The following is a 24,136-nucleotide window of genomic DNA, read 5'->3' as shown; positions in this document are numbered from 1 at the left end:
GTAAGAGGATCACGGTGAGCTTAATGCCACCCTGAGACAACATAGTGAATTCCAGAATTCCAGGTCAGCCTAAGCTAGAGGGAGACCCTACCTCAAAAACAACAACAACAACAACAACAACAAAAAACAGGTGCTTGCTTACAAAGCCTAAGGACCTGGGTTCAATTTCCCAGTGCCCACATAAAGCCAGATGCACAAAGTGGCACATGCATCTGTAGTTCAGTTGCAGTGGCTGGAGGCCCTGGTGAGCCCATTCTCTCTGTCCTCCTGCTGGCAAATAAATAAATAAATAAATATTAAAATATTAACTAATTAAATTTGATTTTTTTTTAATTAGCAAAGCATTTTCTACTCAAATGATTACTTCACTGTGTTCAATCTGGATCTATGGAATCAACCAAACAAGGTAATTTTTCTATGCAACACAAATTATTGCTTCCTACCTATTTTTTTTTTTTTTTTACTGTGTAAGTAAATTACTGATAAGCAATCATAATTACCTAGAGTTACACCAAAACTTACTTTGGCATGAAACTCCTGCCATCTGTCAATTCCTGGAGCAGAAAGGCTTGAGCCCTTTTAAAAAGAGGAAGCAAGCCAGGTGTGGTGGTGCAACGCCTTTAATTCTAGCATTTGGTAGGCAGAGGTAAGAGGATCACCGTGAGTTTGAGGTCACCCTGAGACTACAGAGTGAGTTCCAGGTCAGCCAGGGCTAGAGTGAAACCCTACCTTGGAAAACCAAAACTAAAGTAAATAAATAGGTAAGAGGAAGCAGATTGAGTGGGCATACGGGTACTATGAACTCACTCAGCAGTTTCTGGAGCCACACAAGGATGGACCCACTGCCTGCAGTTCTCAATGGAAACAACTTTGTATATTGAGATTTATATTTACCAGTTAGGTTTTCAGAAGGCTTTAATTTGCCATTAAAAAAAGATCCAGGGCGGGGCGTGGTGGCACACGCTTTAATCCCAGCACTTGGGAGGCAGAGTTAGGAGGATCACCGTGAGTTCCAGGTCAGCCTGAGACTACAGGGTGAATTCCAGGTCAGCCTGGGGTGGAGTAAGACCCTACCTCAAAGCAAAGCAAAACAACAACAAAAATGATGCAGGGTGGGGAAGAAGTTCAGCAAGTAAAGTGCTAGCTGTGCAAGTGTGGGGATCGGAGTTTGACTCCCGAAACCAATGTTAAAAAAAAGATCTCAGCATGGTGACTATAACTGCAACCCCAGTTCCAGGGAGGCAGAGACCGAAGGACGCCTGTGGCTTGCTGACAAGCCAGTGCAGCCTAATAGGTGAGTTCCCGGCCAGTGAGAGACCCTGTCCCAAAAAACAGGCGGGCCAGGCCTTGGGAATGACACCCACACACACGTGCTCGTGTGCCCACACGCACACACATACATACACACATGAGGTAATCGTGGCTGTTTATATATGAAGACATGAAAATTCAGATGACTGCGTAGTTTGGATCTCAAATACCCCTCACAGGTCCATGTGCTGGAGTCGTGGGTCCCACGGAGGGACTGCGGGGAGATGGTGGAGTCTTTATGGGGGAGGGGAGGAGGCCACTGAGTCATGTTGGTGCCACTGAAGAGGACTCTAACAGCCTGGCTTGCTCCTTGCCTGCTTTCACCTCCCAGCCATGAGGAGTCCTTCTGCATGTCCCCTGCCATTGTCACCAGTGCTCTCACCAAGAGACTAAAAGCAATGGGCCCACCCAATCAAAGACGCTCTAAAACTGCAAGCCAAAATAACCCTTTCTCAGCGGGGCATGGTGGCGCACGCCTTTAATCCCAGCACTTGGGAGGCAGAGGTAGGAGGATCACCGTGAGTTCCTGAGACTACATATACATAGTTAATTTCAGGTTAGCCTGGACCAGAGTGAGACCCTACCTTGAAAAAACAAAAACAAACAAACAAAAAAACCAAAAACTAACCCTTTTCTCTTTGTAAGCTGATGACCTTATGGCAATGGAAAGCTCAGTGGTCTTTTTTTTTTTTAATCTTGTACTGTCAGACGGTAAAATTCCGGATGACTACATTTAACAGGCAACTCTTCTGTCAACTCAGGCTAGCCTCCCATACTAAAACCAACCTCTTAAAAAATTGGAAATTTGAAATTATACAAACATAGTATAAAGAAACTTGTGAAGAATGATCAATGTAAACTCCACGCCTTAAAGGCTGGAGACAATCCTTCTATAACCATTCTAATGCGTGGCTACAAATTTTGAATACGGAAGACTGATTTCTTTAGTGATCAACTGAATACAAAAATCTGAATTGACCAATCTTCTATAAAAACACCATGGTTCAGCAAAATAAAAGCTCTTAGGCTGGCCCAGAAAGAGGGCACAAACAATTTGAAAAACATCTTGGATTGCCTGAGAAGATTAAAACAATGCTTGAAAGTGCCTGGAGAGTGGCTTCAATGCGACTGCGGGCAGTTTTCCAATGTACCTCCATTCTTCTGAGGGTGAGTCATAAGGGAAGAAAAAACATAGTCATTACTCTGTGACTCCAACCCTCGCCCCTCTTATTTTATATTCAAAAAAGGCTTTGATTGGTAAGTTAGTTTCCAGACAGGCTTCACTGGAGAAGTACGAAAAGCAGGGAGGCAAAACATCATTGCAGAAAGGCTTATTGTTTGCCTCTGTGAGCCCCCCACACCCAGAAGCATCTTCTGCATCACACCTAAAGAGGGCTGGGCCCACGGGTTACGGGTCCCAACATAGCTACACTTTGTGGAAGAGGGGTCAGAAGTACGCTATCAAAGTACCGCTGCTTCCCAAGCATCAGCAGTGCATGAAGGGACAGTGTCCTTAAAACCTATATATAAAGTGCAGTCTCGAGTCTGACGACAGAAGACTGTCCCCATAGACAAGGCTGCTGCAACAGGAGCAGCCCTTGGTGAATTAGCACCAGAAAGTGACAGGAGCTTTCCGTTATTTTGTCTGCAAGTTTTTTTAAAAAACAGAAAAAAACTGAATGTTAAGCCAGAGAGAACAGCTCTGCATCTGTACCATCTCTCCAGGCCTACTTATTTATCTTTGTTCTTGAGGCAGGGCCTCACTCAAGTCCAAGTTGACCTGGGACTCACTCTGTAGCCCAGTCTGGCCTCAAACGCAAGGTGATGCTCCTGCTTCAGCCTCCCAAATACTGAGGTTAAAGGCATGCACTGCCATGCCTGGTGGCTGCTCCCAACTAAATGGAGCCTCAAACTCTTTCAGACTACATGGATTATTAGCTGGGTGTGGTGCTGCATGCCAGATACACAAAGTGGCACATGCATCTGGAGTTTGTTTACAGTTGCTAAAGGCCCTGGTGCACTCAGTCTCTCTCTCTCTCTCTGCTTTAAAATAAATAAATAAATAAATACATACATACATACATACATATATATATATGTATATATTACAAAAATACTTTATTTATTTATTTATTTGAAAGGGAGAGGGAGAGATTTATTTATTTATTTGAAAGGGAGAGGGAGAGAAGAGAGGCAGATAGAGTGAGAATGAGCACACCAGGGTCTCTAGCTGCTACAAATGCACTCCAAACAGATGTGCCACTTTGTGCATCTGGCTTATGTGGGTTCTGGGGAATCAAACCTGGGTCCTTTGGCTTTGCAGGCAATCATCTTAAACCGTAAGCCATCTCTCCAGCTGAATGAAAATATTTAAAAAAAAAAATCAAAAACAGGGTTCAAGGCTTGATTCCACAGGACCCATGTTAGCCAGATGCACAAGGGGGTGCATACATCTGGAGTCTGTTTGCAGCGGCTGGAGGCACTGGCATGCCCATTCTCTCTCTCAGTCACTCTCAAATAAATAAATAAATAAAAATAAACCAAAAAAAACTTTAAAAAAAGAATTGTATTTTAGGATGCTGTGTTAAGACAAATTAAAAAATAAAAGAAAGTCAGGGTGAGATGTTGCTATGGCGCCCATAGAAATTGATTGCCTCTAGGGCTTCCTGCTATCCCATGTGCAACCCTAAGAAAGTGTATTTCCTCTACCTTTCTCTTCCTGTCTGCCTCTTTCTCTCTGTCTCTCTCAAATAAAAAAACAAAAACAAAACAAAACAAAAAACTAACATTGAAGGACGGTTTCTTTTGCCCTGGTCAGTTTGAATAAGATATTTAACTGACTGAGAATGAAGATGGGGATAAGCATTGATGCAAGTATGTTTCATACTTTGTGCCAGGTATTAACCACAGATTCCAGAAGCACTTTCCCCTTTCTGCAGGCTAGAAAACTGAAATTGAACGAGAAAAGGAAGCCCAGCCTAACAGCCCACAATGAATCCAGCACAAGTAGTTTCCCCTATAGCATTTGATACTGCTGGGCTACTGATGGCGACCTTGCATTTAGACAGCCTGTTTTATTAAAAAAAAAAAAAAAAAAAAAAGTGCCACTGTGAATACGAGAATTGCACATGGAGTGGGGAAATATTCTTCTGTGGGAAGTAGAAGGACAAGCTCTCATCTTTCCATCATGCGCCTTTTACAGGAAGGCTTGGCTGCATTATTTTGTCGGGAACTCCTAACTGGTTTGTTGCCCTGGAGAGGACCCTTCCAATTTCTTTGCTAAAAGACACAGTGAGCTTTACACTTCACCTCAGCATCCTTCAGACTCTGGCGCTACAGAACTGGAAACCCACCAATCTACCAGGGTGGGCAAGAACAATCTGGACAGCCACAGCCTATCAGATACGTTCTGGCCTGAGCTCCAGTTGCAGCTCCACTCACGCCACTTCTGAAACAACTTTTTGTTCATTTTTATTTATTTATTTGAGAGTGACAGAGAGAGAGAGAGAGAGAGAGAGAGAGAGAGAGAGAGAGAGAGAGAGAGAAAGAAAGAAGCAGATAGAGACAGAGACAGAATGGGCGCACCAGGGCCTCCAGCCACTGCAAACAAGTGCCCCCTTGTGCATCTGTCTAACATGGGTCCTGGGGAATAGAGCCTTGAACCAGGGTCCTTAGGCTTCACAGGCAAGCACTTAACTGCTAAGCCATCTCTCCAGCCCTCACACCACTTCTATTTACCAACTCTTCCGGGCACCTAGGTGCATTAGCCTGGTTTTTCTACTTTCTGTCAGCCTACGTCAGCTCTCTTTTTCTGCTATATAAGCCCTTTACATTAGCTCATCTGTATGTTTGCTTCCAAAATATCACTGCTGTTTCCTGTCCTCTTTCCTTTTAGATTTTTTTTTTTTTGTCCTTTCTACATTTACTGCCACATTCGTAGAGGTTTCAGTAAGCAAAAGAAACGAGCACATTTTAATCTGTCAAGCTATCTATGAGCTAACAGATTACTTGGTAATCTAAACATGATGAAGGAAAGAAAATATTCAGCCGGGAGTGGTGGCGCACGCCTTTAATCCCAGCACTCGGGAGGCAGAAGTAGGAGGATCGCCATGAGTTTGAGGCCATCCTGAGACTACAGAGTTAATTCCAGGTCAGCCTGGACCAGAGTGAGACCCTACCTCGAAAAACCAAAAAAAAAAAAAAAAAAGAAAAAAATTCAAATATATTCCCTGTTTCAAAAGAAAACTTTTGAAGATACTCAACTCATCTGGATTTCAAACAAAGGAGACATGAGATCTTTTTTTCTTTTAGAAAAATTTATTGTTAAAAATGTTTTTTTGGGGGCTGGAGAGATGGCTTAGCGGTTAAGCGCTCGCCTGTGAAGCCTAAGGACCCCGGTTCGAGGCTCGGTTCCCCAGGTCCCACGTTAGCCAGATGCACAAGGGGCGCACGCGTCTGGAGTTCGTTTGCAGAGGCTGGAAGCCCTGGCGCGCCCATTCTCTCTCTCTCCCTCTATCTGTCTTTCTCTCTATGTCTGTCGCTCTCAAATAAATAAATAAAAAATGAACCAAAAAAAATTAAAAAAAAAAAAAGTTTTTTTGAGCTGGCTGTGGTGGCGCACACCTTTAATCCTAGCAAGTGACCAGCAGAGGTAGGAGGAGCTCTGAGTTTGAGGCCAGCCTGGGACTACAGAATGAATTCCAGGTCAGCTCGGGCTAAAATGAGACCCTATACCTTGAAACACCAAGAAATATAGTTTTTTAATTTTGTATGTACATATGGTGTAGATACATAAGATCTTTAACAACTCTTTCGTCTCTAAGATTCTTCAAAAAGGGCCAAAAGCATTTCCAAGTGTTTGTTCAACAGAAAATATTTCATTGAAAACATTTGTATGATGACATAAATTAAGTGTAGAGCAACCTAAAGTTCTATGAGCCACAAAGTGCACATATACTGATAGTCTCCAAAGGGTAATGCTGTCCTACCAGTCCTCTCAGAAACAGAATAATCCCATGTACTAATCAAATTCAGGATTACTCTAAACAATAAAAGACAGGTCAGGGCTGGAGAGATGGCTTAGCGGTTAAGCGCTTGTCTGTGAAGCCTAAGGACCCCGGTTCGAGGCTCGATTCCCCAGGACCCACGTTAGCCAGATGCACAAGGGGGCGCACACATCTGGAGTTCGTTGCAGTGGCTGGAGGCCCTGGCATGCCCATTCTCTCTCTCTCTCTGCCTCTTTCTCTGTCTATTGCTCGCAAATAAATAAATAAAAATAAAAACAGAAAAATTTTAAAAAAAGATCAGGCTTACTAAATAAATTTTCTTTTTTTTTTTTTTTTTGGTTTTTCAAGGTAGGGTCTCACTCTGGCTCAGGCTGACCTGGAATTCACTATGTAGTCTCAGGGTGGCCTCGAACTCTCGGCGATCCTCCTACCTCTGCCTCCCAAGTGCTGGGATTAAAGGCGTGCGCCACCACGCCCGGCTTAAATAAATTTTCATTACCCCTCTCTCTGTTGTTTGCTTGTTTGGATATGGTCTCCCTATGTAGCCCAGACTGGTCTTGAACTCACTATGTCTTCCTGCCTCAGCCTCCTAAGTGCTGAGATTATAGGCATAAGGTCAACACACACACAGCTTAACTCTTTTTAATTTATTTGTTTGAGAGAGGAAGAGGCAGACAGAGAGAAAGAAAGAGCCATGTCATTGGGCACATTTTATGTTGTACCAATTCAAGGGATAAAATGCCTCTAAGGGTTAAATTGAAAATTCTACTTCAGTGAATTTAGCCAATGTAAAAACTAGGAGTGCTGCTTTCTGGTTACTGCCATTCTATTCTTCAGAGGTGTACCTGCTACCTAGAAAGAAAAATGTCATCTGGTCTCCCTGAATGGAAGCAACCTTCAGGATCAGTAGCTCTAGACAGCACAGCTACCCGTCACATCTAAAATGCAACCCGTTTGTGGGTTTGCATGCAGTGTACACACACTGCCTCTGAAAGAAAGTAACGGAGCGAGCAGAGGGCCAGGAGCGTAACCAGGGAACTGGGGTACACTGGGGTCCCTCTGCTCAGGAGCCTGATGGAATAGACTCACTTGAGCCCAGGAGTTCAAACCCAAGCTGAGCAACACAGCAAGATCCTATCTTTTCTTTTTTTTAATTTATCTCTTATTTTTATTTATTTATTTGAGAGAAAGAGATAAATAGGCAGAGAGAGAGAGAGAGAGAGAATGAATGAATATGAATAGGTGCACCAGGGCTTCCAGCCACTGCAAATGAACTCCACATGCATGTGCCCCCTTGTGCATCTGGCTTATGTGGGTGCTAGGGAATCAAATTTGGGTCCTTTGGCTTTGCAGGCAAGCACCTTAACTGCTAAGCCATCTCTCCAGCCCAGGATCCCATCTTTAACAGACAGATGGGCTAAGAGCCTATTATTAAATCAGTCAACCTACTTGCTCATAATGTAAATGTTACTCAGGAAGTAGTTCTTGACACTGCCCAGACTTCCTACAATTCTTTTCTCTTTAGGCACTCAAACTGCTAATGCACAGATAAGAGCTCCAGTGATACAGCCAATGTGTCACCATTTTTGGACTCCTATCATTCCAATCACTATACCAATCATTTTTATAGATTATTTCATTTATTTATCAAAATAATCTTTTAGGGCTGGGCGTGGTGGCGCATCTTTTTAATCCCAGAACTTGGGAGGCAGAGGTAGGAGTATTGCTGAGAGTTCGAGGCCAATCTGAGACTACACAGTGAATTTCAGGTCAGCCTGAGCTAGAGTGAGACCCTATCTCAAAAAACAAAACAAACAAAATCAAAAACTTGTATAAGTCAAGGATATAAACCTTATTTTATATTTATTTATTTGAGAAAGAGAGAGAATTGGCATACTAGGGCCTCTAGCCACTGCAAACAAACTTCAGACACGTGTGCCACCTTGTGCATCTGCCTTACGTGGGTCCTGGGGAATCGAACCGAGGTCCACTGGCTTTGCAGGCAAGTGCCTCAACTGCTAATATATCTCTTCAGCCCTAAATCTGATTTTACAAATGAGAACTCTTAACACCGAAAGGTTAAATGGCCTTTCCAAAGGCAGGATTCTACATGACAGAGTAGGGCTCTAAAGCTTATGAACACCGAGTGTGGTGGTGCACGCCTTTAATCCCAGCACTTGGTTGGAGGTTGGAGGATTGCTGAGAGTTCGAGGCCACTCTGAGACTACATAGTGAATTCCAGGTCAGTCTGGGCTAGAGTGAGACCCTACTTCAGAAAACCAAAAAAAAAAAAAATCAAAAACAACAACAACCCTCCCCCTCCAAGAAAAGCTCATGACCACGAAGCTCTATGTCTGGTACTAAAATCATGTATGCAGAGTGTACAGCCCCTTGTAACCTTCTATTAACAATTGGCGTTTCTTCATACCCCAGCCAAGGTATCAAAAACAAGCCAGGAGTTTGTATTCTAATTAAAATTACCCTGTGTAAGAAGTGACATTTGGCTAGAAAATTCGATTTGTAATTTCAGAAGTTAAAAACTGTTTGGATTCAGTGATAGTTCATGCCAGCCATTGTCTTGTTTCTCTCCTGGCTCCACAGTGCAGTATTATTTCATAAGCCACCTCAGCCCTAGAATTTCCACTGTAACTCACTGACAACCAAATGTCACAATGAGCATCGCAAGGCTGTCACTGTGCTTATCTGTATATATCTAATATATTCTATGTAGTATGTGTTTTGTTCCCTGACAGGCTGGTACATATACTCACTTAGAAGAAATTGGTTTCAAGTAGAATAACAAATATTTTATAATTAAGAAAAGGTACACCTATTCCAAAGTTTTGAATGCCTGCAGGTGTTAGCAAAAAGTGAATGAAATAAGCTCTTTCACCTTCCTTATTTATAAACCAGCAAGCTTGGAATGACTACACAAACTTGGCTAAAGCTGACAATTCCACTGTGTGGATTATATTAAATGAACATTCTTTTCACCCAGCTATTCAAAGTCACTGAACAAAGCGATGGCAAGAGCTACAGAAACACAAGGGTGAAGAGAGAGGGGGCGGTGCTGAGAGGTGACTCACTGGGATCGGGGAATTACTGTCTGTGATCTGACTTGGGGCACTTCCTAAGGGATCCTTAAAACAACAGGCTGCCATGTTCCCACTTTCTTGGGACCTCTGTGCTGAGTCACGCTGTGTGATCAGGTCCTCAGAATGAGACAGACATGCTAGGGCTCTTCCAACCTAGCACTGACTCATCGATTGCCAGCAATATCCCACAAAGAACAACTAGGCATACTGTTCTTTGACAAGGACGATAGATGTGCAACATATGTCACTGTCAGGAAGGAGCTCGGCTTGCCCTGAAGCCTTCATCTTGACTACCAAGTCGACATCTTCTTCCTCCCATCCACTTTCCAGAATGCCAGGGATCAGACCCAGGACTCTGCAAGTGCTGGGCGAGCCTCAGCCTCTGAATCACACCCTGAGCTCCCCCACATCCAGTTTCATTGTTTTAATGATTTTTGGTGGAATTTTCATAACTCTACACTTGCCGGCCCTATTACAAATAGCTTTGTGACTTTGGGAAAATCGTCTATTCCTTCTCCATTCCAGTTTGTAACTGTGAAATGAGGTTAAGTTAGAAGACCTTCAACAGCCATAACAGATAAGAATCTATACTAAAGTCTTGGGGTCCACAAGTGCTCGGATAGTGTTTTTCTCCCTGTATTAAAATGGTTGTTCTCCCACTTACAAGGTTACAAGTTGTCTCTTTTCTCACTGACTGCTGCAATGGCTACATTCACCTGCCATTCTGAACCAGCTGAGTTTGGCCTGGTAATTGCTCTGTTGCTCCCATGGAGACTCATGGACAAGTGTTTTCTGGAATTTCTGTTTTAGAAGACCAGCATTTCATATTCTAGGCTGGGGTAGGGAAAAGAACATTAGAATTTTATGACTTGTGGAAGGGAACAGATTGTAAAGATGGCTACCTTGACTGAGATGGAATCAGGTGACTCCTCAGAAGGTACTGCCTATCTATCCAAGGACTTGGTCTACAAGAGTCACAATAACTTGGAGAATGACTGAGAGGCTTACAGAGTCCCTGGCACCAGTGCTTGAATGATCAAGCAAGAGTCCAGACATGGAGACTGGAGAGATGGCTCAGTTGGTAAAGTGCTTACCAGGCAAGCATGAGGACCTGAACTCAGACGCCCGGCCCCCATGTGAAATCTGGGTGTGGTGGCACACGCCTGTAATCCCGGTGCTGGAGAGATGGAATCTGCTGGAGAGACGGAGACCTGAGGATCCCAGAGGCTTATAAGCTAGCCAGTCTTGTCCAACTGGTGACTTCCAGGTTTAGCAAAAGACTGTTTCAACAAATAAGGTGGACCGTGAATAAGGAAGACACCCAGCGTCTACTTGTGAACTTCACATACATGTGCACATGCACCCCAACAGTCTCATAAATATGCTTAGCAAAGCTGCCGGGAAAGCCCACAAGTCAGAGAAGAGACCTGGTGTTCCAACATGTATTCACATGTCCTATGAGACAGACAGATAGAATCCTACTACATCCTCTGATTTTTCACTTGCTAGTTTTAGAGGCTTATCAAGCAAAGGAAGGTATATCTTATTTAAATATTTTATTTTTAGTTATGAGAGAGAGAAGTAGAGAGAGAGGGAGGGAGAGGGAGAGAATGGGCGTGCCAGGGCCTCCAGTTACTGCAAATGAACTCCAGACACATGTGCCACCTTGTGCATCTGGCTTATCTGGCTTATGTGGGTCCTGAGGAATTGAACCTGGGTCCTTTGGCTTTGCAGGCCAGTGCCTTAACCACTAAGCCACTTCTCCAGCCTAGGTATAAAATTTTGTGCTTTCATTGTTCTAGGCTAAATGTGAACCATTTTGTCTTCATGATTTCAATTACTAAGAACATCTGAGAAAAGTTAAGGCCATGGTTTATTTTATTTTATTTTATTTTATTTTAGAGTATTTATTTGAGAGGGAGAGAGGAAGACAGACAGAGAAAGTAAGAATAGGTGGGTCAGGGCCTCTCACCACTGCATATGAGTTCCAGATGCATGTGCCACTTTGTGTATGTATCTGGCTTTATATGAGTACTGGGGAATCAACCCCAGGCCATCAGGCTTTGCAAATGAGCACCGTTAACCACAGTCATCTCTCCAGCCTCAGGTTTAACATGATTTAAATTATTTCCTCTTCTGCATTTCATGTTGACACTCAACCCTCAATGCAATAGTTTCTGGGAAGGTGGGGGCCCAGTGAGAGTGTTGCAGACCTACAGGAGGGCGGAACCCTGGGAAGGGAATGCAGCCTCCAGGAAAAGGGGTGGTGGGAGTGTGTTCAGCCTTCTTTCTGCCCTTGCGCATATGAAGGAGAGGCCCTCTGGAGATTAAAGGCCCATGGGATGCAGAGAAGGACCTTTAACAAACACCAAACCCTCAGCACCCTGGGTCCTTGTATTTCCCAGCTGTCAGAACGATGAGGAATAAATTTCTGATCTTTGCAACCAATTACTTAGTCTCAAGTTCTCTGTTACGGCAACGCAACGTGGACACGCAGAGGAGGTAATAAACCAGTTCTGCAGCAGGCAGCTACCCGAGCTGTCTCTCCTGGCCAAACCTGCCCCCAGCTGCAGATAAGCATCCTCGGGAACATCTCCAATTGTGCTTCGCACACAGGGTCCTCAACTGAGCCTCTGCTTCCCTGCCTCACCCAAACACAGGTTCTTCTACATGCTTGATCCCTACTGGTCTAAAATCATTTAAAGTGACCCAATCCAGATACTCTATGCTCTGAATTTTACAAGACCGTCTAAACATCTTATATGACAACCCGTTCTACACGGTCTACAAATGCAATCCTCTTCCATTGCAGTCTTTTTACAAGCATCCACTTGAAAAGTGAATTGCAAAAAATTATCTTTTCTGACATAAATATTAATAATTTTATATGAACTCAATAATTACAGAAAAGTCGAGAACTAAAAATCATGTGATTTTTTTACCATCCAGAGGTGGTATTAGATTGTTCAATTAACCACATGTTTAATAATGGACAATAACAATGCACCTATTCTTTCATTATTATAAACAAAGTTAGTCAACTTGGTTGACTTATGTGCACATTTTCCTAAATGATGCCTTAAAAATTACCAATTTAAATTCTTAGTCAGTGGTCTTTTCTTTCTTTCTTTTTCTTTTCTTTTTTTTTTTTTTTCTTTTTTTGAGGTAGGGTCTCACTCTGGTCCAGGTTGACCTAGAATTAACTCTGTCATCTCAGGGTGGCCTTGAACTCATGGCAATCCTCCTACCTCTGCCTCCGAGTGCTGGGATTAAAGGCATGCGCCACCACGCCTGGCTTTTTCTTTCGTTTTGTGAGTCTGCCTTAACATGGGTATGGGGAAACTGAACCCAGGCCATTAAGCTTTCCAAGCAAGTCATTTAGCCATTGAGCCATCTCTCCAGCCCAGAGTTTGTCTTCCCCCAACCCTATAGCATCTCTAGCATGGGCTAATCTAGGATTCACTTTGTGGCCCCAGGCTGGTCTCAAACTCATGGCAATTCTCCTGCTTCAGCCTCTCAAGTGCCACCACTGAGTGTGCCACCACCCTGGGCCTTGCTTTCCTTCCTTCTGTTCTTCCTTCCTTCCTCTCTCTCTCGTTCTTTAATATATTTTTATTTGAGAGAGGGAGGGAGGGAGGGAGAGAGAGGGGGGGGGGAGGAAGGGAGAGAATGAGCGTGCCAGGGCCTCCAGCCACTGCAGATGGACCTGTGCATCTGGCTTATGAGGGTCCTGGAGAATCAAACCAGGATCCTTTGGTTTGCAAAACGCCTTAACCGCTAAACTATCTCTCCAGCCCTATTTTTTTTTTCTAAATTAATTTATTTTTATTTACTTGAGAGAGAAAGAGGCAGAGGGAAAGGGCGTGCCAGGACCTCAGCTACATGTGCCACCATGTGCATCTAGCTTACGTACGTTCTGGGGAATTGAACCTGGGTCCTTAGGTTCTCAGGCAAGTGCCTTAACTGTTAAATCATCTCTCCAGCTATACTTTTTTTTAATTAATTAATTTTTATTTATCTACTTGAGATAGATAGATAGGTAGGTAGATAGATAGATAGATAGATAGATAGATAGATAGATAGATAGATAGGGAACGAGCGAGCCCACTTCTTTTTGGTTTTTCAAGGTAGGGTCTCACTCTAGCTAGCCCAGGCTGACCTGGAATTCACTATGTAATCTAAGGCTGGCCTCAAACTCACAGCCATCCTCCCATCTGTTTCCCAAGTGCTGGGACTAAAGGCATGCACCACCAAACCCAGCTCAGACCACTTTTCTGATGAGGGACTCAAGCCCAAGGTCAAACACACGTTAGACAGCAGAGAGGACCCAAGCCTGTGTGGTACCCTAATGCCAGGCTCCATCACTGGGACCCTGTCTGTAGACCAGTGTGGGTATGCAAAGACCGCTGCCATTCTCCTCCTGGCAGGCAGGGCAGGAGGGGGCTTTTTTTTTTGAGAATGTTTGTCTATGAGGATATTTAAAAAAAAAATCTTTAGTAGCAATATGACAGGCACAAAGTGTTTTGATGTTATTTACTTGCACATTGTATTTAACGGCAAGAATAAACATATTTCATAGCCTATGGTGCTTTTCCTTCCCTTTTCCCCATTGCAATGTTTTCATCTCTATTATTGATAGTTTAGAACTGTTTATTGGGACTATTAACAAAAATCAAGGGTAAAATTACTGTTTCTCATACTCAAGTTATTTATTTAGATTTAAGGAATTCTGCTACATGTGACTTTAAAATTCATAGACAAATCTATTATCTTTTATTAATATGATTTTTTTATATTTGTGTTATAAAATCAATGCTTTGAGATTACAAAAAAATTTATTATATTTTCACAAACTCAAATTTCACTTTTTAAAAATCTAAATCTTTGGTCCCCACATAACATATTCTGTCATAAAGATGCAAGACTGTCTTAAAACCCTTTCCCGTTATATATTTCTAAAATTAAATTTCCTGTCTTCCAGGAATTAATCTTTGTCTCCCCTACTGTTTTATTTCTTCTTCCTATCTACAGGCCCATAATTCTAAGGTAATCACATTTACTTTTGAGCTGCTGTGGTGTGAGTGAAACAAGGCGGCTGCATGTATGACATGTGTTTCATGGGAGCAGAGTTTACTACAACATAATCAAAAGGACTAAAGAGGCCATCACCTGCTTCTTACCCTCTAAGAATGTCCCTTTTCTGTGATGCTGGGCCTTGAACTCAGGGCTTCTGGTTTGCTAGTTAAGAATCTATAACGGAGCAATACCCTCAGAATCTATGCTTTTATTTTTAGGCGAAAAATATTAGTTAAGAAGGGAAAAAAATCTATTGAGCGTGGTAGCATATGTCTTTAATCCCAGCACTCGGGAGGGAGGCTGAGGTCGGAGGATCGCTGAGTTGGAGGCTAGCCTGAGACCAGCTCCAGATCAGCCTGGGCTAGCCCAAGACCCTACCTTGAAAGAAAAATATTATCGTGGGCTTGAGAGATGGCTTAGTGGCTAAGGCACTTGTCTGCCAAGCCACAGGACCCAGGTCTGATTACTCAGGACCTCCATAAACCAGACAGATGCATGAAGGTGCATGCACCTGGAGTTCATTTGCAGTGGCTGGAGGCCAAGGAGTACCCATTCTTTCTCTCTCTCTTAAATAAAATAAAAATAATATTTAAAAAAGTTTTTTTTTTTTTTTTTTAAGAAGGTAAAAGTCACCACATAGCAAAATATGTTCAAAAGAGTTTGGACTAATGGAAAAATAATCAAACAGCTACTATGTTCTTGTAAATAATTAGGTGGCTCAAAATACACAGAGAATTCTGGGCTATGCTTCCTGGACAACAAAATGTCAAGTTTCACATGACTTTCTTCAATAATTAAATCATTTACATTGAAGTGGTACCTTCCACATGCTTCTGACAATCACTTCACTGATGATTCTGATCAGAAACTGACAGATGAAAACTGAAATATTTGTAACAGCAATGGCTCTGATATTCATAGAATATTATGGGTATCATAATTGCCGATATGACATGATATCTATGCCACATGATAAATGTCTGTACCATCAAGGAAAGCAAAGATTAGATATCACTAGCCATCATTTCTTTACTATCAGTTGCCCATCACCCACTTTCCACTGTGGCCTGAAATGTTAAACAGAGGTTCCATTTTTAGCCCTCGTCAGGGCTGTTGCAAGCGGTGCCACACTGCTGTGCGGAGCAAAGCGAAGCCGAGTCACGGCTGCTCCCGCAGCCCCAAGTGGACGTCGGCGGTGAAGGTACAGACGCAGGTTACTCTGCCCCAAAACGTCTTCAGCGAATCCTAGCACTTGGACCACGTCTCGTACGCTCCCCAGCTTCGGTCTGGGATAATGATATGGTATAAAAACTAACAATTTGGCCTTCAACTCCCTAGCTATTTCCTAAGTAGCTGAGTATGTTTTTAGGCAAGTGCTAGTTTTTGTTTTTTCCTTCATACTTGGTGTTCTTATCTATAAACTGAGGAGAATGAGAATATGCTGTGAGAAGGCGGTGTGGGGACCCAGTGAGCACCATACACTCATGTGGCTGGCACTCAGTGGAGCCGTTGCCATCGCCATCATCTCTAGTCAGTGGTTTTTTGAGGCCTGTTATCTTGTGGCACTCTGTTACCCACCAAATATCCCACAAAGAAACAAACCTAGAAAAAGCACTCTGAAACCCGGAGACCACAGCTCAGCAAACAATAAACGCTAGGCACCGCTGAAAGCTACAGAGTCGAGGTTAAACATGACAAGGCCACTTCCGGGCTGCTGCTGGACACTCTGCCACAGGACAGCCAGGGCTGTGAAACATTTACATGATCGTCTACAGAAAACGAACCAATGAATGATAGTGATGGAAGCAAGGGTTAGAAGAAAAGAAGGAAGCCAGGCGTGGTGGCGCACACCTTTAATCCCAGCACTTGGGAGGCAGAGGCAGGAGGATCACTGTGAGACTACATAGTGAATTCTAGGTTAGCCTGGGCTACAGCAAGACCCTATCTCGGCGGGGTGGGGGGAGAGCGCCACATTATAGATGGGAGAATAACACGTCCCACTTCCCAGTTTCTCTTGGAACTGAATGACAGGTCTTCTGCCTTTGACATACGTGAGAACTAAGTGGTAAGAAAGACCTCCATTTGGTTCAATCATGTTCATGACCGGTTCACCAAGTATCAGGGGGTACCAGGTTTCATGCTATGAAAGACAGACTGGTTTGTAATGTCTAATAAAACAAATCATCTCTTCTGATTATCTCCTAAGACTTTATCAGATACAAAGTAAGCTGTCTTTGAGGGCAGACATAGTACAGTATTTGTGCACAGTATCTAGTAATATACAAGCAGTAATATGAACTCAAAAATGGGTCAATGACCTAAACATAAGATCTAAAGCCACACAGCTCTTAGAAGAAAATAGGCTGAATCTCTTGGCATGAGATATAGTATCAGATAAATTAGAATTCCAAATTGAAAGCTTTTCTACATATTACAAAAAAAGGAAAAAGATACCCAGGGAGTAAGTATAAGACAGAAGTATTTCCAAGCTGCATATCTGGCAAAGGTATATATAGTATGTGGAAAGTGTAAAGAGCTCTTGCAACTTAGAATCAAGACAAACAACCCAAATAAAAATGTCAAAGCAGGGTCAGGCATAGTGTCATATCCCTTTAATCCCAGCACTTGGGACGCTGAGGTAGGAGGACTGCTGTGAGTTTGAGGTCAGCTTGGAGTTATAGAGTAGGTTATAGGTCAAGCTGGGCTACTTAGAAAAATCAAAACAGGGCTGGAGGGATGGCTTAGGAGTTAAGGTACTTGCCTGTAAAGCCAAAGGACCCGCGTAAGTCAGACGCATAAGGTAGTGCATGTGTCTAGAGTTCGTCTGCAGTGGCTGAAAGCCTTGGTGTGCCCATTTCTCTCTCTCCATGAAATAATTAAATTAAATTAAGAGATCAAAACAAACAAAAGACAAAACTAGTGCACAGTTCTCAAAGAAGGTTTACAAATGTCCAATAGATACCTACAGAGATGCTCAGTATCATTAGTCATTAGGGAAACGCAAGTCGAAACCACAGTTAGATTTATTTTTTTACACCAACTAGGATGGCTACTATCAAAATAATAGGATATTGTTGGTGAGATACGGAAAAACTGGGCACTTGTACATTGCTGGCAGTAACATGATTCAGCTGCCATGGAAAATAATTTGGCAGTTATTGAAACAGCCAAGCAAAGCAATGCCACATGACACAGCAACTCTACACCCAGGCATATACTCCCCCTGCGCCGGCAACAGATGATCAAAGAACTGCATGTGCGCTCATGTTCCCAGCGGCACTGTTCACCAAAGCACAAAGAACCCAGGTGCTCAGTATATGAACTGATATGCAAATTATAGTGCAGACACCTAACAGAATACTTTTTTTTTTTTTTTCCTGAGGTAGGGTCTCACTCTGGTCCAGGCTGACCTGGACTTTACTATGGAGTCTCAGGATGGCCTTGAGCTCATGGCGATCCTCCTACCTCTGCCTCCTGAGTGCTGGGATTAAAGGTGTGCGTGTGCCACCACACCTGGCTTCTTCAGAATACATTTTTAAAAATATGGAACGTTTCACGGATTTGTGTGTCATCCTTGTGCAGAAGCCATGCTAATCTTCTCTGTATTGTTCCAATTTTAGTATATGTGATGCTGAAGCAAGCACCAGAATAGTTTTCAGCCACAAAATAATAAAGTACTACTATGTACTACAATAAAGATAAAACTGATAGCTTGCCAGGCGTGGTGGCACACGCCTTTAATTCCAGCACTCGGGAGGCAGAGGTACGAGGACTGTTGTGAGTTCGAGGCCACCCTAAATACAGTGTGAATTCCAGGTCAGCCTGTGCTAGAGTGAGACCCTACCTCGAAAAACAAAACCAAACAAAACAAAAAACTGATGGCTTGAATTCAATGCCCCAATACCTATATAAAGCCAGATGCACAATGTGGCACCTGTGTCTGGAGTTCGTTTGCAATGACAAGAGGGTCTAATGCACCCACACTCACTCTCTGATGTCTGCCTCTTTTTCTCTGTCCCTCTCTCAAGTAAATAAAAGTTAAAAAGAAAGAAACAGACAGACAGACCTATGTTTGCCAGGGGCTAAGGGGATGGGTTTGAGGAAGAACTGTTACAGGTGGCCTCAGCCAAACTTCAGCAAAGTGATTAGGAGTTACTGCATAATGGTAAAGGCTTTTCTTTAGAGGGATGAAAATGTTTTGGAACACATACAGGCAATTATTTTACAAAGCTGTGAATGCAATCAGTGCTACCGATGAGTTCATTTTAAAATGGCTAGTTTTATGCTATGTGAATCTCATTTAAAAAAAGAAGAGGGTTATGAGTTTGGGTCCCCTGGAAAGATACACCCAAGTTCTAACCCCCGGTACCTACGAATGTGACTTAGGATAGATATTAGGTCTTCTGCAAGTGAAACCAAGTTGGGTTGAGGTTCTTAGGAGGGCTCTAATTCAACACAAACAGCACAAGAGAAGAGAGTTGGGCACACACATACAGGAGTGGCAAGTGGTGACAAATATAGGGATTAGAGTGAGTCACAAAGATTGTTGACAGCATGAGCAGCTAGGGAAGCCATGGAGCACTATCCCCCAGAGGCTTTGGAGAGCGCGGCCCTACTGACACCCTCTGGCCAAAATGGTAAGAGAGTAACTTCTGAGGTTCTAGGCCCCCCAGCATGTGGCACTTTGCTATGACAGCCCTAGAAATCTATATTCAATGGGAAAATCAAGTTAGGTAGTAGGTTTAGGGCACGAAGTCTGGGAAGCACAGGAACAACTAGCCCATGGGGAGAGCTCAGACGCCACATTACTTCCATGGGAAGAAGTGAAGAACATCATTCTAGCCTTGCAGCTTAACTCGGTGAAAAAGGAAGGGTTGCAGACACTCATTTATATTTCAGACAGTCACTGAACACATAATGTCTTTAGGGAGCTGATGATCCTATGCTAACTCTGAGACGTTATTCAGCAAAATTTCCTCAAAGTGATGCTAATCTCACAGTTTGGTATATCACAAAGCCAATGTAACTTGACCAATGTAACTTGTACCACTGCGCAAGCCAGATGATTGTCATTGATTTGAGTGATCTGAAATGGCATCATGGAGTCTGGCATGTAAGACTTGGTAGACTTTTAATTTTTTTTTTTTTTTTTCCAAGATAGGGTTTCACTCTAGCTCAGGATGACATGGAATTCACTATGTAGTCTCAGGGTGGCCTTGAACTCATGGCTATCCTCCTACCTCTGCCTCCCGAGTGCAGGAATTAAAGGCGTGTGCCACCATGCCTGGCTTGGTAGACTTTTAAAAGGAAAGGAATGAATAGTTGTGGCCAGTGTACTGGTCAGTTTATAGAGGAAATACAATTAATATGTGATGAGCAATATTGAAGGAGACAGGAAAGGTAAATTAGAGATTAGTAATACCTGGCTGGAAAAGTAGTCTGGAACCAAATTATATAAACAGTATGGGCTCTCCTTGAAATCTGTGGCATCAAGAACAGGACAGAGCCTTGGGGCTGGGAGCTTGGAGAATCATTTTATTCCTAACTTCTAGCAAATGACAGTGCATCTACTGACAACTGTCAGATCATGGGAGACACACAGCTTTGTCACCTCTGTAAGAAAAGCTTGCTCGGACAGATGACTCACAGAATTATAAAATTTCATGGATGATGATGTTCCCAACTTGGTGTCCTTTTTAAAAAAAATTATTTTATTTGTTCCACAGAGAGGGGGGGGAGGGGGGGACAGACAGAGACTGAGAACACAAACCAAGGCCTTCAGTCACTGCAAATGAACTCCAGATGCATTTGCCACCTTGTGCATCTAGCTTACAAGGGTCCTGGGGAATTGGACCTGGGTCCTTTCTTTGGTTTTGCAAGCATCTTAACTGCTAAGCCATTCTTCCAGCGCCCAACTCTGTGTTTTAATTGAAACAGAAGTCTGGTTCTATTATGGGCACCAGGATAATACTTTTAAGTAGATCTACAACACTGGCAAATTTAACTAATGTAAAAATAAGCTCTATTTTAAAATAATGATTAATATACTGACATGAAACCAAGGTTCTGGTATAAAATTTGTTAACAAATTTATGCATTTTTGAAGGTAACATAAACAAACTGATGGTAGAGACAAAACCAGAAAATAACTTGGAGCTTGACTTACGATGAAATCACATAGGGCAGATAGGAAAAGATGGAGGAGGAGCTGGAGAGATGGCTTAGTGGTTAAGGCGTTTGCCTACAAAGCCAAAGGATCCTGGTTTGATTCTCCAGGACGCACATAAGCCAGGTGCACAAAGGGGGCACTTACATCTAGAGTTTGTTTGCAGTGGCTGGAGACCCTGGCATGTCCATTCTCTCTCTCTATCTTAAATAAATAAATAAAATATTAAAAAGAAAAGAAAAAGATGGAGGAGAACACCAGCCTTGGTGGACTAGATATAAAAGCAGATGGCTCCTTTGCCTCGTTGTCCCTCTCCTAAGACTCACACCTCCCCTGTCTGACTGATTCCAAGTGCACAGAGAAGTGGGAGCTGTATGAGTCCTAAGCACGACCTCTTAGCTGAAGGGGTGGGGCAAGAGCAGGCCTCCTAAACTTAGACTGAGTGTAAATGTGAGCCCGGAGGTATTACTGGCGGTGTGCTTTCTCATGCTGTAGGACTGTGCTGCTGACTCGGTTCTGCGAGAGGCAGAGAAGACAACGAGGACCAGGCTGCGGTGCGGTGCGGGGGGGCAGCGCTGCCATCGGAGCATGCTGTCACAAGGAGTCTCTTCTCACCCTGGACAGCACGCTGGGCTCTGGGGCTGATGGGTCCTCATGTCTTCCCAAAGTGAGGCTCCGGGCCCCACAGATAGCCAACCTGAGAGCAGCAACCCATTGTATCCAAAGCCGGCTTCACCCTACCCAGAGCCCTTCCGCGTGTGTGAGGGGGATGGTTCCTGCAGTTTCTGTATTTACCTTCATGATGACGGAGCTGAGGTCAGCGAGGCTGAGCAGCCTGATGAGGATGGACTGTAGTTATTTTGGTGAAACCATGTGGATCTTTCAGTTCCAGCCCAGTGCTTACTGCTAACCACACCACCTCCTTGACTGATTTCCTATGTTTCACTATGTCATTTATTTGAAACTGCCTAAAAAAATCATCTTTATTTGCCCATTAACTAAGTTCAAACAATGTATGAACCAAACAAAAGAATGTATGCATAGTTAGAATGCTATTAACTGGCTTATGCATTTCATTCTATCATTCATTCAGCGAATATTTATTAAAGCTTACCTATGTTCCCAACATGGCTATACAAATCAAATAAGGTACACTCATTAGCCACAAAAAGTGCACCTTAGTATTCTCCAAAAATATATTTAATCCAAGTTAAAAAATGCCTGCAGTCAAAAATCACATTCACTGCTGCCAAAGATGGAGATATCAAAACAAATAAAAAATAATCCGTACTATCTTCCCAAGTAATAAGATCTCAAGATCATAAAAAATAAACTGGGCTCCAACATTGCTTTTCAAATAAATACCTAGAGAACTATGAGAAACACTACAAAATACTTGGCTAGAAAGATCTGAGAGTAGAGCCCAAGTGATTAGTATCTGCAAAGAAAGGTAATGCTTGGAACATGGAAACAAAGAGAAGAGGGAAAGCTTTACAGACATTAAAAACTACTCTCACAGTGATTCCTAACAGGTGCACTAAAATCAGCCTCAACAATATCCTCCGTGGTTTCAAACCCACATTCTATCCCTAGAGGTGAAAGCTAACCTTGCTTCTACACTGGGGGTTAAGACCCCTTTGTAAGTCAACTCGTTAAAATAAAATTGAAAAATCATAACTATGGCACTATTCTCAAAACCATTGTCTTTCTTATAATCTTCTAAAAGCCCAGGCACTGCGGACCTCTGCAGACAAGTGATAGCAAATCAAAGTTACTTTTGTCTCTCCTTCAAAAGATACTATAATTATTCTATTTGCACTACTGCTGTTTCTGAATAGGAGGTAGAGTGTTTTGACACAATTAGGGAAGGTAACACGAACAAGCCAGAAATACGGTTGTACTTTCCGGAGTAAGAAACACTCTGCTATACTCTGTGATCATTTCAGTGTAACCTGCTGGGCATTTGTGGAGCTGTTAAACAATGTGTGTGTGTTTTTTAAGAGATGAGATGTAAGGGAAATAAATAAATGTTCCTTCAAGCTCAGAGACAGGATGGCAACTTCAGAAATCTGCGTGAGGTCTTTGGCTGATCTCTAGCTCTTTGACCACGGGCAGCTCTCCTGGTTTATCTGCATCACCTACAACACAGGAGTTTCAGCAGCCCCTTCCGCAGGCCTTTTTACGTGAGTGATGGACACGAGATGACAGCGGACTTCTGAGTACACACGAGTAACTGTCAGCAGCTGACATTTCTCTCAACACACAATGTGATTCTAGTTGACACAGGACACACTGGACTTCACAGGTCCAGTGTCACCTCCTTCTGACTGGGCACCCCCAGAGGCCTGGGTCACATGAAGAGCCCCTTTGTGCTTCCAGGCAAGAGGCAAATGATGCAGCCAGTCAGCCCTGAGGGTCGGGGAGCTCACCTGGGGAAGTTGGCTTTTTTTTCTATGATTACATAAAAAAACCTGTTCTTTGCCCAAAGGTACGAATAGAGCTAAATCTGACAGCAGCAGCTGTACACTCAGGTTCAAGAAACAGACATTTTCTCCTTAGTTACCTGAATAGGAGAAGTAGTCCTTTTCGTTTTACTATTTGCACAAAGATGCCCTACAAGTTATTTGAGGATTGTGGCCAACTGTATTAAGAATTTCAACTACTGAGTCTCTCCACTAGGGAGAGGACACAGGGACTACAAATTGAAGAAGCTATTTGAAAAATATGCTAAGAATTAATGAGACCATTAAACATTGCTTGTTTTTGTTTTGTTTTTTTTTTTAAAGCAAGGGCTGGAGAGATGGTTGAGTGATTAAGGCACTTGCCTGTGGAGAATAAGGATCCCGGTTTGATTCCCAAGAACTCACATAAGCCGGATGCATATCACATGTATCTAGAGTCTGCTTGCAGTGGCTGGAGGTCCTGACATACCTATCCTCTCTCTCCCTCTCAAATAAAAAACAAACAAACAAATAAACACACACACACACACACACACACACACACACACACACACATACACACACACCCAGGCTGTCAAGCTTTGCAAGCAAGTGCCTTTAACAGCTAAGGCATATCTCCAGCCCTACAATCTTTTATAGAGAAACCTAAGTCCAGACAACTTCACTGGCCAATTGCAATCAAGCACTGAAAAAATAATGTTTTATATAAACTTCCAGAAAATAAAGGAGTAAATTCTTCTGGATGCATTTTAAAATGCTATATAGCCCTGATACCAAAATCATATAGCTATAAGGACAATAAAAAACAGAAGCAAATAAAACTGACAACAGATACAATTGTATTTCTAAAAAATAAAATTAACAAGTTGGGCTGGAGAGATGGCTTAGCGGGTAAGCGCTTGCCTGTGAAGCCTAAGGACCCCGGTTCGAGGCTCGGTTCCCCAGGTCCCACGTTAGCCAGATGCACAAGGGGGCGCATGCGTCTGGAGTTCGTTTGCAGAGGCTGGAAGCCCTGGCGTG

The 24,136-nt window shown here is 43.0% G+C and overlaps 1 protein-coding gene and 1 non-coding gene across 3 annotated transcripts in view; both read right to left on the bottom strand.

Annotated features, from left to right (window-relative positions):
* Positions 1-24,136, bottom strand: part of Mrps27 (mitochondrial ribosomal protein S27) — a 95,076-nt gene that overhangs the window by 30,071 nt on the left and 40,869 nt on the right. The window lies entirely within an intron of this gene.
* LOC123454881 lies at positions 18,026-18,132 on the bottom strand. The gene has a single exon (XR_006633537.1). It is a non-coding gene; the product is annotated as a U6 spliceosomal RNA (small nuclear RNA).

The sequence above is a fragment of the Jaculus jaculus genome, chromosome 14 (genome assembly GCF_020740685.1).
Source record: "Jaculus jaculus isolate mJacJac1 chromosome 14, mJacJac1.mat.Y.cur, whole genome shotgun sequence".
Lineage (NCBI taxonomy): Eukaryota > Metazoa > Chordata > Mammalia > Rodentia > Dipodidae > Jaculus > Jaculus jaculus.
Note: the sequence above shows the minus strand (reverse complement) of the source record. Positions and strands in the feature narration are given on the sequence as shown.